This window comes from Pristis pectinata, chromosome 6, assembly GCF_009764475.1.
Source record: "Pristis pectinata isolate sPriPec2 chromosome 6, sPriPec2.1.pri, whole genome shotgun sequence".
Lineage (NCBI taxonomy): Eukaryota > Metazoa > Chordata > Chondrichthyes > Rhinopristiformes > Pristidae > Pristis > Pristis pectinata.
In genome coordinates, this window is record NC_067410.1 from 9293320 (window position 1) to 9308820 (window position 15501).

The following is a 15501-nucleotide window of genomic DNA, read 5'->3' on the forward strand; positions in this document are numbered from 1 at the left end:
TAGCTCACTGGAACATTTCAGAGAATACTTATTAACAGTAAACTACATCCAGAACTATGGGACCATTGAAAGTTAAGGGACCTGGAACCACAAGGAGACCCGACACAATAGGGACAGCAGATTTATTTCCTGGGAGACAGGGCATTAGTGTGATAAATTATTTTATTTTTTAAAATGACCATGCTGTAATTATTTACTAATGACTAATTCATGATTCACAATTAACTTTATATTCCAGAGATGTCATGGTAGGATTCGATCTCAGGTCCATGGATTGTTAGTCAATGCCTCTAGATTACGTGTCCAGTAATTTAAATGCCATACCACCACTATACCTTTCACACAAAGGGTTACAAGACAGAACATATGAACTAGGAGAAGGGGCAAGCCACTTGGCTTGTCAACCCTGCTCTACCATTAGAACCATAGAAACCTTAAAAAAAACAGCACAATACAGGCCCTTCGGCCCACCATGTTGTGCCGACCTTTAAACCTCGCCTAAGTCTATCTAACCCCTTCCTCCCACATATCCCCCTATTGTAAATTCCTCCATATGTTTATCTAACAATCTCTTGAACTTGACCAATGTATCTGCCTCCACCACTACCCCAGGCAGCACATTCCATGCCCCAACCACTCTCTAGGTGAAAAACCTTCCTCTGATATCTCCCTTGAACTTCCCACCCATTACTTTAAAGCCATGCCCTCTTGTATTGAGCATTGGTGCCCTGGGAAAGAGGCGCTGGCTGTCCACTCTATCTATTCCTCTTAATATTTTGTATACCTCCATCAAGTCTCCTCTCATCCTCCTTCTCTCCAAAAAGTAAAGCCCTAGTTCCCCTAGTCTCTCCTCATAATCCATACTCTCCAATCCAGGCAGCATCCTGGTAAATCTCCTCTGCACCCTCTCCAACACCTCCACATCCTTCCTATAATGAGGCGACCAGAACTGGACACAGTGCTCTAAGTGTGGTCTAACCAGAGTTTTGTAAAGCTGCATCATTACCTCGCGGCTCTTAAACTCGATCCCATGACTTATGAAAGCCAACATCCCATAAGCTTTCTTAATTACCCTATCCACCTGTGGGGCAACTTTAAGGGATCTGTGGATATGAACCCCCAGATCCCTCTGCTCCTCCACACTACCCAGAATCCTGCCATTAACCTTGTACTCCACCTTGGAGTTTGTCCTTTCAAAGTGTACCACCTCATACTTCTCCGGATTGAACTCCATCTGCCACTTCTCAGCCCAGCTCTGCATCCTATCAGTGTCCCTCTGCAAGCTCCGACAGCCCTCCACACCATCCACAACACCACCGACCTTTGTGTCGTCTGCAAACTTGTTAACCCACCCTTCCACCCCCCTCATCCAAGTCATTAATAAATATGATGAATAGTAGAGGTCCCAGAACCAATCCTTGTGGGACACCACCAGTCACAGCCCTCCAATCCGAATGCACTCCCTCCACCACAACCCTCTGCTTTCTACAGGCAAGCCAATTCTGAATCCACGTGGTCAAGTTCCCCTGGATCCCATGCCCTCTGACCTTCTGAAGAAGCCTACCATGTGGAACCTTGTCAAATGCCTTACTAAAATCCATGTAGACCACATCTACTACACTACCCTCATCAATCTTCCTGGTCACCTCCTCAAAGAACCCTATCAGGCTTGTGAGACATGATCTTCCCTTCACGAAGCCATGCTGGCTGTCCCTAATCAGTCCATGATTCTCTAAATGCTCATAGATCCTATCTCTTAGAAACCTTTCCAACAGCGTACCCACCACAGACGTAAGGCTCACTGGTCTGTAATTCCCTGGACTATCCCTACTACCTTTTTTGAATAAGGGGACAACATTTGCCACCCTCCAATCCATTCAATAGGATCACGGCCGATCTTATTCCAAACTCAACTCCACATTCCCACCCACCCAGAGAATCCTTCAACTCTTTACTTATCACAAATCCGTCCACTGCTGCCTTGAAAATATTCGAAGATTGTTTTGAGGTCGAGAATCCCAAAGACTCTCACCCTCACAGAAAAAATTTGACTCATCTGTCTGAAAGGGGCAACACCTGATTTCTTTAAACAACGACCCTTAGTTGTGGATTCTTCTACAAGAGAAAACATCCTCTCCACTTCCACCCTGTTGAGACCCCTTTCATGTTTCAATCAAGTCACCACAGGCTCTTCTAAACCCCAGCAGATACAAGCCTAACTCGATCAACCTCTCCTTATAAGACAACCTGTCCATTCCAGTATCTGGAAAGAAAGAAAACACATTGCTGGAAGAAATCAGCAGATCAAGCAGTATCTCTAGCGGCAAAGGTCAACGTTTCGGGTCAAGGCTCTGCATCAGGACCCGAAATGTCAACATACACCTTCTTGCCACCACAGATGCTGTCTGACCCGCCGCACTGTACTGCTGCTGCAAAACAACAAATTTCACGACACATGTGAGTGACAATAAACCTGATTCTGATTCCAGAGTTCTGACCCTTGCTCCAGATTCCAGCATCTGCAATCTCTTTTTTAATTCATTAATTTCGTAAACCTTCTCTGAACTCCTTCCAATACGTTCACATCCTTCTGAAATAAAGAGACAAACGGTGTACACAGTACTCCAGATATGGTCTTACCAATGCCATCTGTGACTGAACCAGAACCTGCCTAAATTTATATTCAATTCCCCTAGCGATGAATAATAACTTTGTGTTAGCTCTCCTAATTACTTGCTAGGCAGGAGCAGTGTATGGCTCTTGGTAGAGTTCTGTTGGTTCTTAATGAGAGAGCACGTGGACCAATAAGCAAAAAGGAAAACTGGACAGGAGACCCAATTAGTGCAGGAGGAGCACTGGATGGAACGACTACTGGGCTGAGGGGTGAAGAGCACTGTCAACAGTGGTACCTTTCAGCATCCAGAACAATACACTTCCCCAGCAGCCACTGGGACACGGTTATTAATGCTTTTGCCTCCGATTCAAAAGACGTGGATTGAACTCCTATCACATTCCCTTATCCACCTTCCTGGGACTTGAGGAATTGAACATGGAGGCTTAGATGAGATGCAGAACTGATGGCGTGCTACACAGTTGCAGGAGCTGCCTTTTGCACGAGATGGTAAACCTACAACCTACCCACCAGGTGGACACAGGTGGTGGTGGGACAGGGGTTACCACAGCACCCTGGCCAACCAACATCACAAGACAGTAGGAACAGGGGTAGGCCACCTGGTTTCTCCAGCGGGTCTCACCAGCCACACAATGACAGCTGATCTGCTCCAGTCCTCAACTCCTCTTCTGCATCCATTCCCCGATCTTTCATTAGTTTACCTACCTCCTCTTTGGTGCCTCAAGAAGAGGGCATCTGTCATTCAGGACCCTCATCATCCAGGACATGCCCTCTTCTCGTTACTACCATCAGGGAGGAGATACAGGAGCCTGAAGACCCACACTCAAAGATTCAGGAACAGCTTCTTCCCCTCCGCCATCAGATTTCTGAATGGTCCATGAACACTACGTCATTATTCCTTTTTGTTTTGCACTATTTATTTCCGTAATTGATAGATTTTTATGCCTTTGCACTGTACTGCTGCTAGAAAACAACACATTTCACGTCATATGTCAGTGATAATAAATCTGATTCAGATTAAATACTCCCATTGATCTGGCCTCTGTAAGCCTCTGGAGGTAGAGAATTAAAGATTCACCACCCTCTGGAAGAAGCAACTTCTACGCATCCCAGTTTTAAGTGACTGCTCATTATCTTGTAATTAAGCCATACAGTCAGAGCACTACACCAGCGGAACAGGCCCTTCGGCCCATCCAGTCCATGCTGACCTGATCTTCTGCCTAGTCCCATCTATCTTCACCCGGAGCATATCCCTCCAAACCCCTCCCATCCATGTAGAACCATAGAACACTACAGCACAGAAAACAGGGCATTCAGCCCTCCTAGTCTGTGCCGAAACGGTATTCCGCTAGTCCCATTTACCCAGTCCATAACCCTCCAGACCTCTCCCGTCCATGTATCTATCCAATTTATTCCTAAAACTCAAGAGTGAGCCCGCATTTACTACATCAGATGGCAGCCCGTTCCATACTCCCACCACTCTGAGTGAAGAAATTCCCCCAATGTTCCCCCTAAACTTTTCCCCTTTCACCCTAAAGCCATGTCCTCTCATACTTATCTCTCCTAATCTAGGTGGAAAGAGCCTACTCGCATTAACTCTTGTCGATACCCCTCATAATTTTGTAAACCTCTATCAAATCTCCCCTCATTCTTCTGCGCTCCAAGGAATAAAGTCCTAACCTGTTCAATCTTTCCCTGTAACTCAACTCCTGAAGACCCGGCAACATTCTAGTAAATCTCCTCTGCACTCTTTCAATCTTACTGATATCCTTCCTATAGTTAGGTGACCAGAACTGCATGCAATACTCCAAATTTGGCCTCACCAATGTCTCATACAACCTCACCATAACATCCCAACTCCTATATTCAATACTTTGATTTAAGAATGCCAGGATGCCAAAAGCCTTCTTTGCAACCCTGTCTACCTGTGATGCCACTTTCAGGGAATTATGTATCTGAACTCCCAGATCCCTTTGTTCCTCCGCACTCCTCAGTGCCCTACCATTTACTGTGTATGTCCTACCTTGATTTGTCCTTCCAAAATGCAACACCTCACACTTGTCTGCATGTACCTATCCAAACATCTTTTGAATGTTATAATTGAACCCGCATCCACCACTTCCGCTGGCAGCTCATTCCACCCTGTGTGAAGTAGTTCCCCCTCAGATTACCCTTAAATATTTCACCTTTCATCCTAAACCTATGTTCTCTAGTTCTCGTCTCACCCAACCTGAGGGGAAAAAGCCTGCATGCATTCACCCTGTCTATACCCCTCATAAGATCTCCCCTCATCCTGCTACTGTCCAGAGAATAAAGACCTAAACTATTCAACTTTTCCCTATAACTCAGGTCCTCAAGTCCCAGCAACATCCTTGTAAATTTTCCCTGCACTCTTTTAAGCTTCTTGATCTCCTTCCCGTATGTAGGTGACCAGAACTGCACACAATACTCCAAATTCGACCTCACTAACATCTTATACAACTTCAACATAATATCCCAACTCCTGTACTCAGTGCCCTGATTTATGAAGGCCAAAGAGCCTTTTTACGACCCTATCTACCTGTGACGCCACTTTCAAGGAACTATGGATCTGTATTCCCAGCTCCCTTTGTCCTACCGCACATCTCCGTGCCCTACCATTCACTGTGTAAGTCTTACCCTGGTTTGTCCTCCCAAATTGCATCACCTCACACCTGGTCTGCATTAAATTCCATCTGCCATTTTTCAGCCTATTTTCCCAGCTGGTCAAGATCACTTCGCAAGCTTTGATAGCCTTCCTCGCTGTCCGCTCACCCCCAATCTTGGTATCATCTAAATCATTAATATAGATGATAAACAACAATGGACCCAGCACCGATCCCTGCAGCACACCACTAGGCACAGGCCTCCAGTCAGAGACAACCATCTACTACCACTCTCTGGCTTCTCCCGCTAAGCCAATGTTGAATCCAATTGACTACTTCATTCTGAATGCCAAGCGACTTAACCTTCTGGAGCAGCCTCCCAAGTGGGATGCTGTTTGAAACTCAGACCTTTGTTTGAAACTTTCCCACTAGTGGTAACATCTCAACACCTCCCCTGTTATGCCTTCCTTGGACCATATACTATTCAATAACATTACCCTTCATTTCTTAACTCCAAAAAAGATAGAGTAACTTTCCTTTTTAGCCATTGGTGACAGGACAATCCTCTCATCCCAGGAATGTGCCTGGATCTCCAAAATCAGATGGCCTGACCTTCCTCTGCCTGTGGGATCTCGCCGTGTGCACACTGCCGGCTACCTTTCCCACATTAGTGCTTCACTGCTCCGGCGCCTCGCGAGGTGTGCCAGGCGCTATGCAAATACAACTTTTTTTTAAATTGCCTTGTTCTGGAGGCCACAAGTAAGGAGACAAAGCAAGGAAGCAAATTAATTAACCTCCATCCAGCTGAGGTAAGATTCTGGGATCGCCTGCGGAAAAATAATGTACTCTGCAAACAGGTATACTCTTACTAAGCAATAAGGAACTGATCAATTGATCGTTCTCACCAACGCCTCTAACTTTAAACTGGCCCAGCGTTTCACAAGCGCATTCAGTAAAGAGACCAAGGACCTGCACTCGTAAGACACCCCTGCAGTTTTAGATTTTCAGTCGCACATTAACCCTTTCCTGTACCTGAAACTCCACAGGTGAAAATGCATTCAACCCATAAGGCGCCTGCTCAAGGTAGCCACCGTCCAGCTAGCCTTCATCCACTACGGTGTCAGGAAGAGATGCAGAGCCCCGACCAGTGACTCTTCCCCGTACAAGCTGGTCTCCAACGGGGGCCAGCCCTGTAGCACGTAGTTTACCTGCGGAGACTCGATAGGACGCTCCACAGAGGTGTATGCACTTTTTTTTTCGCCCTGCACTCAATGCGAGGAAGGATTAGATCTCCAGCGACAGCCCCAGTAAAACCACGGTGCAAATTACACCGAGCACCTCCAACCGAGAGATCCTCTCTCTCTCTGGCGCACACTAAATGCTGCAGTTCTCCAAAGTAGCTGCAACAAAACTTTCCAATTGTTTCCAGTTCTTTTGAAAAACTTCTAACTGTATGGAGACAGTAGGGTTTCTGCACAGGAGCAGGCTCAGATACACAAACTTGCAAAATGTAAATATGTCCTCAACACTGTCAAGATACAGCGTGACACAAGGATAAACACGGGAAACAAAACGACAATAATATTCACTTAACTGTGCAGAGAGACCCATCAATACCTCCAGCTCACTCGCCTCCGAGCAAGGTCGTATCGTCACTTAGCGCGGGAGAAGAGGTGAATCTCTACTCTGTGTGGGCTGGAGGGGGAAGGGATTCAACTTGTCTTATTGCGAGAGCCCAAACAAAAAGAGACGCGCACACACACACACACACACACACGCCGGCGAGCGTAGAATCCACTGCCGTCTCTGGTTGTTGCAACCAGCTTCAAAGCTGCCAAATCCTGAGTCTTGGGTCAGAGGCAGAGTCATTAAGAGATTAAAGAAACACACACAGAAAGATGTAGGAGTGCCTCAGGGAGGGGATGGCCCAGGGAGAAGCAATCTCTGCCTCATGACTGTTGAACTTTGAAATCACCTGCCGTCACTGGAGATTAGCAGAGGGTAAATATGTGTAAACGGAGAGAGAAATGGCCTCATTCTTTAACCCCTTGGATGTACCACCGGCTCTGGTGAACAAACTAATTAGGATTTCTGTGTTCTGCGTCAGGCCAATCACCGGTTTCTTTTTGTTCTGGGTCTGTGCTCCCCGGATACACACAGATACCTGTGATACCTGTCCGGAAAATAAGAATATCACCAGCTGCCCGGCTCGTAGGCACCCTCCCTACTCAGTGAGACCACCTCCTACTACCTAACCTTCCTCTGGTCAGTCTGATCACCCCCCCCCCCCAACCCACTGACCTTTCCTCTGGTCAGTCTGATCACCCCCCCCCCCAACCCACTGACCTTTCCTCTGGTCAGTCTGATCACCCCCCCCCCCAACCCACTGACCTTTCCTCTGGTCAGTCTGATCACCACCCACCCCCGACCCTTCCTCTGGTCACTGATCACCCCCCCCCCACCACCACCACCTCCAACCCTTCCTCTGGTCAGTCTGATCACCCCCCACCCCCGACCCTTCCTCTGGTCACTGATCACCCCCCCCCCTCACCCACCCCCGACCCTTCCTCTGGTCACTGATCACCCCCCCCCCCCACCCACCCCCGACCCTTCCTCTGGTCAGTTTGATCACCTCCCACTCCCACCCACTGACCCTTCCTCTAGTCAGTCTGATCCCCCCCCCCACCCCTGACCCTCTAGTCAGTCTGATCAACCCCCCACCCCGACCCTTCCTCTGGTCAGTCTGATCACCACCCCCCACCCCCGACCTTCTGGTCAGTCTGAACCCCGCCCCCCCCCCCCCCCCCACCCACTGACCCTTCCTCTGGTCAGTCAAAGCACCTCCCACTGACTCTCTGGCCCAGCCACTGCAGTGGTCACTCCCCAATGGCAGATCCTGATAGGCTGATCCAGCCCCTAAATTCGGCCCATTCTCCACCCCGTGGTCACTTCATCAGCTGGATTGTTCTAACCACTGGCTGCGATGTCCGGTCATTCTTCATATACTGACCACATCCATTCTCCATCCACACCCACTCAATCTATTCCCCTGCATATACTGACCGAGACTCTTGGGTCACTGACCCTACCTCTGATGTGGGATGTCACAGAGTAATACAGTGTGGAAACAGGCCCTTCAGCCCAACTCATGCATGCTGACCAAGCTTGTCCCATTTGCCTGCGTTTGACCCTCAAAACCTTACCTGTCCGTGTACTTATCCAAACATCTTTTAAACGTTGGATCCACCTCAACTACATCCTCTGGCAGCTCGTTCCACGTATGCACCACCCTCCATGTGAAGGAGTTGCCCCTCGGGTCCTTTTTAAATCTTTCCCCTCTCACCTTTAACCTGTGCCCTCTAGTTTTTGGTTCCCTTTCCCTGGGAAAAAGACTGTCTGCATTGCAAAGTCTGGGCTTGGGATCCCATTGTCCCAAACATTATGTTGATCAATATTATGCTCTCTCTATCCCTGATCACTCGCCCTATTCACACGAGGTTACAGGATCAAGGCCTCCGAGAGTCTTGCACTTCAGGTTCTCAACTTTGTCGATGAATCAACAACCACATGAATTTATCTAGCACCTTCAACATAACACAATGTTGGGAAGTAAGATAAGATATCTTTATTAGTCACATGTACATCAAAACACACAGTGAAATGCATCTTTTGCGTAGTGTTCTAGGGGCAGCCTGCAAGTGTCACCACGCTTCCGGCACCAACATAGCATGCCCACAACTTCCTAACGTGTACGTCTTTGGAATGTGGGAGGAAACGAGAGCACCTGGAGGAAACCCACGCAGACACGAGGAGAACGTACAAACTCCTTACAGACAGCGGCCGGAATTGAACCCGGATCACTGGCACTGTAATAGCATTACGCTAACTGCTACACTACCATGCCTGCCCTCACATTTCACAGAAGTATTCCACAGAAGCATAATCAAACGACATTTAATGAGGAACAACATACACAAAATGGGATGGTAGTGTAGCAGGCGTGGTAGTGTAGTGGTTAGTGTAACGCTATTACAGCAGCAGCGACCCAGGTTCAATTCCGGCCACTGTCTGTAAGGAGTTTGTATGTTCTCCCCGTGTCTGCGTTGGTTCCCTCTGGGAGCTCCCACACTCCAAAGGCGTACGGGTTAGGAAGTTGTGGGCATGCTATGTTGGCACCAGAAGCGTGGCAACACTTGCGGGCTGCCCCCAGAAAACTCTACGCAAAAGATGCATTTCACTGTGTGTTTCAATCTTATCAAAAATGCTGGAGGAACTCAGCAGCTCAAGCAGCATCTATGGAGGGAAATGAACAGTCGACGTTTTAGGTCGAGACCCTTCATCAGGACTGGGAAGAAGGAGGGCAGAAGCCAGAATAAAAGGGTGGGGAGGAGGGGGAGGAGGACAAGCTAGCAGGTGATAGGTGAGTCCAGGTGAGGGAGGGGTAGGTAGGTAGGTGGGGGGGTGGGGGAGAGAAGCGGGAATGATGTGAGAAGCTCGGAGGTGAGAGGTGGAAGAGGCAAAGGGCTGAAGAAGATGGGATCTGATTGGAGAGGACAGTGGACCATGGAATAAAGGAAAGGAGGTGGGGAACCAGAGGAAGGAAGGTGTGAGTGATGGGCAGGTCGTGAAGGTGGGTGAAGTGTCCAGCATCTGCAGTCTCTCTTGTGTCTCCATTTAATGAGGTACCACCTAAGTAAATACTTGGATGACCGAAAGCTTAGTCAGAGAGTGCGTTTTAAGAAGAGTGTTAGAGGAAAGGTGAAGAGGGGCAATGCAGTGGTGCAGCTGGTGGTGATGTTGCCTCAAAACTCTAGTAACCCAGGACTAATACCAAACCAGAAAGGAAACAATACGGGACACCCAGATGCTGACAGCGTACGTGTTGTAAATGGCTCTGCCTCTTCGAATGAGGTTGCTGAGGAGCTAAATATGATGGGGTTAACGATAGTTCATTGGGGGACATCGGAGATAATGAGAAGGTTCTCAGGGAATTGCCTTTGTATGTTTGGATGGATCAGAATGGAAGTGGGAACAGCCCTACCCAGCCTGGCGACAGTGCAGGGACATTAGAAGATACCAATGTAGTCAGTTGCCTCAAAGTATGCAGATGGATCCAGAATCTCTTCAGTACCTCTTAGAGTCATAGAGCCATACAGCACTACAGCACAGAAACAGGCCCTTCAGCCCATCTAGTCCATGCTGACCTGACTCATTCCATCTACCTGCACCTGGACCATATCCCTCCAAACCCCTCCCATCCATGTACCTATCCAAACCTCTCTTAAATGTTACAATTGAACCCACATCCACCACTTCCTCTGGCAGCTTGTTCCACACTCGCACCAGCCTCTGAGTGAAGAAGTTCCTCCTCAGATTCCCCTTATATAAATATATAACCTTTCACCTTAAACCTGTGACCTCTAGTTCTAGTCTCACCCAATCTGAGGGGAAAAAGCCTGCATGCATTCACCCTATCTATACCCCTCATAAGGTTGTATACCTCTATAAGATTTTCCCTCATTCTCCTGTGGACCAGGGAATAAAGTCCCAACCTAATCAACCTTTCCCTGTAACTCAGGTCCTCAAGTCCCAGCAACATCTGTGTAAATTTTCTCTGCACTCTTTCAAGCTTATTGACATCTTTCCTGGAGGTAGGTGACCAGAACTACACACAATACTCCAAACTGGGCCTCACCAATGTCTTGTACAACTTCAACATAACATCCCAACTCCTGTACTCAATGCCCTGATTTATGAAGGCCCAAGTGCTCTTGCTCAGCACTGAATTGAAGGATCCATTTTTACTGTGTGCTCAACTCTCTGGAGTGGGACAAACAGCCACAGGTATCTTATCTACAGATGTGGGCACTGCCCCTGAGCTATGGCTGATATCAATATATTTCAAATTGGGCACAATATTTACTGACTGATTGAGAACCTGGTGAACAATATAGTAGTTGAACAATATAGTAGCTCATAGGCTGAACAATATAGTAGTTCCTCAATCTCCATTCATTCAATCTGCGAATTTACACAATAAGTACCACTGATTCTTTGGGGTACATTTCATCGATTTATGAGTCTCTATTTTCTCCAATAATGCACCACATTCTGCCCTTGGAAATACACTGTCTGAAATGTGCTTAATGCATTTCGTACAACCTTTCAGTTTACAAAATTTTGCTTCATGAGACATTTTCCAGGAACAAATTCCTTTCATAAATCAAGATATGGCTGTAATTTGCACTAAATGCTGGAAACACTCAACAAGTCAAGCAGCATCCGCGGAGAAAGAAATAGAGTTACTGTTCCATTGCTGACCCTTCCTAGTTCTTTCCCTCCAGATTTCCTGCATCTGCAGTTTTTTGCTACTCAATCACTTAGAGTGACATGAAGTGAGAAATGACTTTGCTTCAGTTAACAAGCAAACAATTTGCAGTCACATCACACCAAATTCAGATGTTTATTTGGTAAAAGTTCCTCTGAATCACCTTGGGATATTTTCATGCTTTACAAGTGTCATACAAATAAAAGTTTTTGTCACTATAATAGCCAACAAGATATTCCAAGCCCCTCACAACCAGCGATTTTTAAAATATCAGTATTCTCACTTGATGTTCCTTCAGACAAACACTAAAACCCATTGGCACATAGTAAGGTCCTGCAACCAGCAAAGTTATGATCGAAGCTCACCGACGTGAAACACTGACTCTGCTTCTCTCCACAGATGCTGCCTGACCTGCGGAGTATTTCCAGGCATTTTCTGTATTTGCTTCAGGTTACCCGTGTCTGCAGTATTTTGCTTGTGTTCTGATCGAAGGTCATTGATATGAAATGTTGATTCAGTTACTTTCTCCATAGGTGCTGCCCGACCTGCTGAGTATTTCCAGCAATTCCTGGTTTTCCATCGGCTTTCCAACATCTACAGGTTTTTTTTAGCTTTAACCATAATATTAACCAACTATTTTGTTTTCCCCTCAGTCAAAATAACTGAAAAACTGGAGGTAAATTATAGCCACCTTGTTCTCAGAATCCTTACCCACAGTATTCTTGAGGGTCTGTGTGGCCACCATCATAACCTTCAGGGACGCAACCAATAAATTCATTCAGATTGCTTGGAATGCTCCATGCTTTTGCAATGCTGGTTCTGGATGAAACTGCGATGAAAGCAAGCAGCCTCTGGACAATCAAAACAATCCCCTCACAATGAAAGCAGTTGACGCAGCTAATGTCTTCGCCCAGGAATTCAGGGACAAAGAGGTTGTAATGCTGTGAATTAGTGCTGCTATTGTCCTGAGATTTAGGGGAAAAAATCTAATGAATGCCTCATGGATATTCCTCAATCAGACCACTAGTGAGCAACAGCTGGGGAGGAGTTTCATACAGAGGCAGTAGGGTCTGTGGGTCTCATTAAGTTCTTGTTAATTGCTAACTGGTTGCAACAACTAAGGAGCTCTAATTCCTTCTTCTTGCAGTTGCCTTGAAAACGTCATCAAAACCACAATCATCACAAGGCTTATTAACTTCTCCTCCGCTCCCTCTACCCAGTGCTGTTTAGATTCAACCCAAAACATGCACTGTTTGATTAATACCTTGATTGACTTCCCTTCCTCACTGTCACATATATTCTCTACAAGTCCCTCCACCGGAGAGGTTCCTCCAACTCTGCCCCCACTAAATACATCAAATCTATTGGCAGGATAGACAAACCAATGTCACTGCAGAGAGTGGTAAACACTGCCCAGTCCTTCACAGGGTCATCGCTTCCTTCCATCCAGTCCGTCCTCACTGTGTGTTGCTTCAGAGAGGCTAGTAGTATCGTCAAGGATGCCTGCAACCCTGGCCGTTCCCTTCTGGGAGAAGATACAGGAGCTTGAAAGCCCAGAAGTCCAGACTCAGTAGGTCGAGCAACATTTGTGGGGGGGAGGAAGGAATTGTGGATGTTTTGGGTCGAGAATTCCTTTCCCCTCACAGATGCTGCTTGACCTACTGAGTTCCTCCAGCAGTTTGTTTTTTGCTGCAGATTCCAGCATTTGCAGTCTCTTGTGTTTCCATTGTACAAGAGGTGCCATTGTGCAGCAGTCACTGAATGCAAATGTTCAGGTGCACCAAGAGTTAGGAAGGCAAATGGTCTGTTGGCCTTCATTGCAAGGGGATTTCACTGCTCTATACCTATAGGCTTCCTTTATTGTTCCTTATCCAGCCCTCAATAACATTGGTAAATTGGTTTATTATTGTCACATGTACCGACGTACAGTGAAAAACTTTGTTTTGCATGCCATCCATACAGATCATTTTATTACAACAGTTCATACCAGGTAAAACAATAACAATGCAGAATAAAGTGTAACAGTTACAGAGAAAGTACAGTGCAGGCAGACAATAAGGTGCAAGGTCATAATGAGGTAGATTGTGAGGTCAACAGTCCATCTTATCGTACTAGGGGACAGTTCAATAGTCTTATAACAGTGGGATAGAAGCTGTCCTTGAACCTGGTGGTACATGCTTTCAGGCTTTTGTATCTTCTGCCCAGTGGGAAGGGGTAGAAGAGAGAACAAGAGCAAGGATGTCTCGCTACAGCTGTGCAGGACTTTGGTGAGTCCCATCTATAGTTTTGTGCACCGTTTTGGTCTCCTTATTTAAGGATGTTCTTGCCACAGGTGGAGTGGAACAAAGGTTTCTGGGATGGCAGGACTGATGTAGGAGGAGAGATTGGGTTGGTTACAGTGTATTCACCGGAGTTTAGAAGAATGAGAGGAGATCTCATACAAACCTGTAAAATTGTAACAGAACTAGTCAGACTAGATACAGGGAAGATGTTCCCCAGGGCTGGAGAGACCAAAACCAGGAATACACCCTCACAATATGCAGTATGCCATTTATAAATGAGATTCTTCAGATGCTTTAAGTTCCTAAGTGTATATATCACCAACAGTTTGTCCTGGCCAAGCTATATGGACGCTACACCCAAGAAAACACAGCAACACCTCTACTTCTTCAGAAGGCTAAGAAAATTCAGTATGTCCCCCAATGACTCTTACAGATGCTTACAGACGCACTATAGAAAGCATCCTATCCGGATGCATCACAGTTTGGTTTGGCAACTGCTCCAGCCATTTGCAGAGCAAGAAATTGCAGAGAATTGTGAATGCAGCCCAATCCATCACGCAAACCAGCCTCCCCTCCATTGACTTCACCTACGCTTCCCACTGTCTCGGGAAAGCAGCCAAAATAATCAAAGACCCCACCCACCCCGGTCATTCTCTCTTCTCCCCTCTCCCATCTGGCAGAAGACACAAAAATTTGAGAACACATACTACCAGACTCAAGGACAGCTTCTATCCCTCTGTTACCAGACTCTTGAACGGATCTCTCATACGCTAAAAGATGAATTCTTAAACTCTTGATCTCCCAATCTACCTCGTCATGCCCCTTGCACTTTATTTGTCTACCTGCACTGTACTTTCTCTGTAACTGCAACACTGTATTCTGTATTCTGTTTTCCTTTTAATACCTCACTGTATAATGAATGGAATGATCTGCCTGGATGGCACACAAATTAAAGCTTTTCACTGTATCTCGACACATGTAACAATAATAAACCAATACCAGTTACAGAGTATGTTGAACCTGTACAACTCTCTATGGCAGAAGCAGTAGAGATCACATCATTAAATACATTCAAGAAGGAAGTAGATGTATTCTTGAACACTGGAGAAGGCAGGAACGAGGTACTGAAGTGGTTGGTTAACCCTGTCTGCATTGAACATTTGAGGAGTCCCAAATGGCCACATGGTCTATTCCTGCTCCTGTTTTCTAAATTTCTGTGTCTAAGTAGCTACAAGAGCCTAAGAAATAGGAATTGTGGTAAATCTCCTGAGTTTGCTCTTCCATTCAATAAGACCATGACTTATTCTCAACTACAGATCGGCTTTCCTGCTGAATCTCCATATCCCTGCGAGAAAGCAAAATGCTGCAGATGCCGGAAATATGAAACCAAAACAGAAAATGGTGGAAACACTCAGCAGGTCAGGCAACAGCTGTGGAGAAAGAAACAGAGATAATGTTCCGGATGGGTAACCTTTAAACAGAACCTCTAATAAAACATATCAACCTAAAACATCACCACAATTTCTCCCTGCATACTTCCATCATTTTTTTATTTTTACGCTAATTCTTTTAATTTACTTAGAGCCCAAAATCCTTGAGATCCCTGGTTCCTAATTATTGTTCTCATTCATTACC

At 46.2% G+C, this 15501-nt stretch overlaps 1 protein-coding gene across 3 annotated transcripts in view; it reads right to left on the minus strand.

The window, feature by feature from the left end:
• Positions 1-15501, minus strand: part of sema3b (sema domain, immunoglobulin domain (Ig), short basic domain, secreted, (semaphorin) 3B) — a 376487-nt gene that overhangs the window by 217929 nt on the left and 143057 nt on the right. Inside the window, exon 1 of one of the 3 annotated variants that reach the window (XM_052017530.1) lies at positions 6851-7119. The exons of 1 other annotated variant lie outside the window; for it this stretch is intronic. The gene's annotated coding sequence lies outside the window, so the exon portion shown is untranslated. Of the gene's footprint in view, positions 1-6288; positions 6428-6850; positions 7120-15501 lie in introns of those variants that run through there. One more of the 3 variants, XM_052017534.1, reaches the window with a different exon arrangement.